The sequence below is a fragment of the Nanorana parkeri genome, unplaced genomic scaffold (genome assembly GCF_000935625.1).
Source record: "Nanorana parkeri isolate BGI_ZX_2015 unplaced genomic scaffold, ASM93562v1 scaffold799, whole genome shotgun sequence".
Lineage (NCBI taxonomy): Eukaryota > Metazoa > Chordata > Amphibia > Anura > Dicroglossidae > Nanorana > Nanorana parkeri.
In genome coordinates, this window is record NW_017307067.1 from 158,189 (window position 1) to 162,950 (window position 4,762).

A 4,762-nucleotide genomic window follows, 5' to 3' on the forward strand; every position below is an offset into this window, starting at 1 on the left:
GCTCGCGGTATACTGAGACGCCGCAGCTGAAGCGGATCCCGACAATTATGTCTGGATCCGCCCAGCTGCGTGACTGACAGCTGGCTCTGCCTATCTAGAGGCAGAGCCAGCTGTACCCGCCCCCTCCCCCGTCCGTTCCGCCAGTCAGCGCTGGCGGATCGGAGCGGGGAGGGGGGAATCCAGCCCCTCCCCTGTCACGGAGGAGAGCCATGACAGGATCGAGAGGTGAGCGAATGCCGGTATGTGTTCGCTCACCTCCCGAACTACTAAGCTCTCATTGTCACAGGTCGGCTAGAACTATGAGGTGAGTGAAAAGCACTCACCTCATAGTTCTCCTTTAATAAAGGATGGAATGTAACAGTTAGTTACAAGGCAAGCAGAGCCAGCACAAAACAGCATCTGCATTACTATGCCCAGCACAGCACATCCTCTGAATATGGCCCTGGTTGTAGCAAGCATCCCCGGCATCCTTTCCCCCTCTGATTCTATTTCTCAGTCTCAAACTCCTACAGGGAGGAGCAAATGGCAAGCACCTTTAAAGGAATTCCAGGGATGCCCTCCTTTACATAAAATACAGGCTGTCTCCCCCAGGGCCGGCCTTTGGGGTGTGCGAGCTGTGCGGCCGCACAGGGCGCCATGGCAACAAGGGCCCAGCGGTAGACACAGCTTGTCCTCGGGGCGGCTTCTCTCCTCCTCACCGCTGGTCATCCTACATGACAGCGCTCCCTCCTCAGCGCTGTCCTTGGTTCCGAGGAGAAACAGTCTGCTGAAGCCTGCGGGGAAGGGGGGGCGTGAGAGGGAGCGCTTTCACGTCGTATGGCCAGCGGTGAGGAGGAGATAAGCCGCAGCTTTCGTCTGATCACTCCAATGTTTGTAAATAACTGGGGACACATAGTACTATGTGTCCCCAGTTATGAATGAATTTCTCAATGGGGAGGAGAACTCACTACAGAGGCTCCTCCCCATTCAGTAACTGGTGATAGTAAATGTTTTACTATCATCAGTTTTTGAATGAATGGGAAGCCTTTGTACCGAGTGCTTCTCATTCATTGAGTGCTGAGGCTGCAGAAAAAGAAATGGAGGACTTTGTGTCCTCAATTTCTTTTTTATTTTAAAAGGTAAATATCAGGGGTCTGTTTAGACCCCCAATATTTCCCCGAAGCCCCCAAACAGTAAAAAAAATTAAAACAATTTAAAAAAAATTAAAACATTATTTAAAAAAAGTTAAAATCCCCCCGCCCACCACCACACACACACGTATTATTAGACATGTGCAACAACTAAAAATTCATTTCATCAGATGAAATGAACGAAAACTAAAAACATTTTCATTCATTTCATCAAACAAAACACGTTTTTATGCTATTTTGGATTTAGCCATTGGCGCATTCTGGAGGCAGGGCGCATGACGTCATATAACACCGCACGTGTTGGGCACCTCCATCTTGGTTTATATCTAGGTATACACCAAGATGGCAACGCCTATATCGTCGTGTGACGTCACCTGACGCCACGCACGCATGGCGTCATGTGACATCATGCTTTCCGCATCCAAGATGGTGGCACACATTCGCAGAACGCGCCGGTGGCCAAAATGGCCGCCGTGCATTCTCAAACAAATTATTATGTGCCTCAATACATTTTTCCTATATTCGGGGCAAATAGTAATTCATTCATTTAACACGTAGTCTATAACTGGCTTTTATATAAGTTACTTATGCCACTGTGTTCACATTTATGGCCTACACTTTATGGATGTAACAAGTTGTAACCTTGTATTGTATTAGTGAAAAATGTTCAATAAAAAAATTATATGCTTAAAAAAAATAAACACGTAGTCTAGGTTTTGTGTTCCGTTTTTTATTTTTACTTTTCTAGTTACACTTACTTGAAAAAAGGGTCTGCATGACATCCTGACACTTTATTTTTATAGACTATTTTAGTTGGACATTTATTGTTTGCCTACAATTGTTTTATTTATTAAGAATACCATTGTGCCTACAAGTTTAATACCTTTGAATAAAAGTTTTTTATTTTTATCATACTGTTTAATGTTTCTTTGGGGCTTAATAAAACGGGAGTCTTTAAATGGTGCAGATATTCGAGGAAAATGGGTGTGGCCACTTAGGGGTGTGGTCACAGAGAGGCGCTGTTGAGCTTTTTTCGCACAGGGCACCAAAAGGCCTAAGGCCAGGCGTGGTCTCCCCTTTCCTTTCCCCTGTTTTAAATGTTGAGCTGCTCAGAATGGCGACCAAGGGAATGAAGAGTGATATAACATTTATTTTTTATGATGAAAGTGCATTTATTCTTTCAAGTGGGATTGCAAAACATTAATTTCAGTTTTGGCTAGAATAGAAAAGGTTGAAACTCAGATCTTTGTAAGACATGGAAAGGGAGATCCACAAAGCAACTCCCAGTGAACACCAAGAAAAGTTAAGCCCTGGACAAACTATCCAAAACAGAAACATTAGGAGTGTAGTCTACTCTTTTTTTCCCCTCAGAATGATCTTGTCATCTAAAGCAAAGGCAATAAACTATAAAAATATTCATTGTATTTCCATATAAAACAGATCACATACCTTCCCATGTCCATCTCATTCCTCAAAGGTCAGCAAAAATAAAAATTGGCTTGAATTAAAACTTATTATATAAACACTTTTCTGTTTTCCAAGTTACACCATAGGTTCATTGGAGGACCTTGTATTCTGCCTGCAGAATTCATTTTTCCAGTTTCTAGTAAAATGGGCTAGTGGTTATATTTAAGCTAAATATAGAGGATTTTCCTTTCATATTTGGAATCCCCAGTGTCTCATCTAAGAACTATAAATTGCCAGTAATTTTTTTTTTTTTTTTTAAGTAAGCACATGAACTTCAGAATTCAACTTTGGGCACCACATGCACAAAAATACTTCAGAAAATCACCTGTAATTGTTGAGCAAAGAATATGCTAAAAAAGACCAATAAGAACTTGTGTAATTTGGTAAAATAATTGGAGGCAAAACAACATGCAAAATATATGATGAAATATGTGCCATTATAGTCAATAGGGCTAATCTTATCTCTGTGTTTTCTTCATGCAAGTACATGGTCTAGAAAGGCAAAAGTCTAATGTTTGCATGGAGTCTCACAGGAAATAAACTGCTACAAAATACCTTTCTTTCAATTGTTAAAGGAACACCCCATACAAAATCAATCTTAGGGCCTTAACTATATGCCCCCACATACAAATGTGGACACATTTGTTGGTACCTTTGCATGAAAAAAGAAGAACCCAGAATTTACTTGAAACTGAACAAAGTAACTGGCGTCCATCAATGTTTAATTTATACTAGATTGTAAACTCCCATGAGCAGGGCCCTCCTACCTCCTGTACTGAAATTGTATTGCCCCCCTTAGTTTTGTAAAGCGTTGCGCAAACTGTTGGTGTTATATAAATCCTGTATAATAATATTTAATAAAATATCCGACTTTTGATTTTGGAGTCAACAGAATATTTCAAATAATAAAACAAATGAAAATAGCATGGATAAAAATGATGGGACCCTTAACCTAATATTTCATTGCACAACCTTTAGAGGAAAAGCAATTTCTGTAGCTCTCAATAAGACTTCTGCAACCGGCCAATAGGTAGTTTGGCCCACTCGTCTTGTGCCAACTCACAGAAGGCCACTTATTTTATTTTTAGCATTCTTGGGTGCTGTTAGCTTTCTTTTTTTATGTCCTTATCCTGTTGGAGGATCCACAAACAGACTGAGACAGAGCTTTCTGACATTGGCAGTACACTTCATTCCAGAATTCATTGATAGTCTTGTGATTTTAATGTACCCTGCAAAGATTCAAGGCACCCTGTGCCAGACGCAGTGAAGCAGCCCCAAAGCATAACCAAGCCTTGTCCGTGTTTCACAGTAGGTATGATATTCTTTTCCTTTAAAGCTTAATTTTTTGTCTATAAACAGAGTTGATGTAACTTACCAAAAAGCTCCAGTTTGTTCTCATTTGTCCAAAGGACAATCTCCCAGAAGTATTTTGGCTTGTCAATATGCATTTTAGCAAATTCTAGTAACATTATTTCATGTTTTTCTTTCAACAGCGGAATCCTCCTGGGTCTTCTTCTTTTGTGCCCACTTTAGCTCATAAAGCGACAAATGGTGCAATTGAGCACTGATGTACCTTGAAGTTTAGCTTTGATCTCTTTGGAAGTTATATTGGCTTTTTGTCTACCACTAAACTTTCTGTTCATTTGGGGTAAGTTGTCCTCCTGTGGCGTTTAGGAAGGCTGGTAACACTCCAATGGACCTTAAACTTCTTAATATTTGCAACTGTAGTCACAGGAGCATCAAGCTGCTTGATGATGGTCTTATAAGCCTTTACCTTTAACATCCTGCTCTATAAATTTTCTTTTTGATCTCCTTAGACAACTCTCTTCTTTGCTTTCTCTGGTCTATGCTCAGTGTGGTGCACAGGATGATACCAAACAGCAGAAATGTGTGATACTGGTTACAGAAAACAGCTGGTTTGACATAGCACTATAATTGCTTTACAAACTTTTCTAGGGTACTAACATCTGTCCAGTACAAATCTTTGTCGAATATGTAGTAATTTATGTCTGTTTTTGTTGCTTTACTCCATGGTATACCAAAGACATGCAGGCATACACAAGACAATTGCTTTTGATTCCATCACTTTTTAGGAGTGAATCACTGCTTCAATAAACTGTAAGGTACCACCAATGTGTTCAAATTCAAACTTACGTTTACAGCTA

The 4,762-nt window shown here is 40.5% G+C and overlaps 1 protein-coding gene across 1 annotated transcript in view; it reads right to left on the bottom strand.

The window, feature by feature from the left end:
- MICU2 (mitochondrial calcium uptake 2) overlaps positions 1-4,762 on the bottom strand; it is a 280,638-nt gene that overhangs the window by 36,275 nt on the left and 239,601 nt on the right. The gene's annotated exons all lie outside the window — the stretch shown is intronic.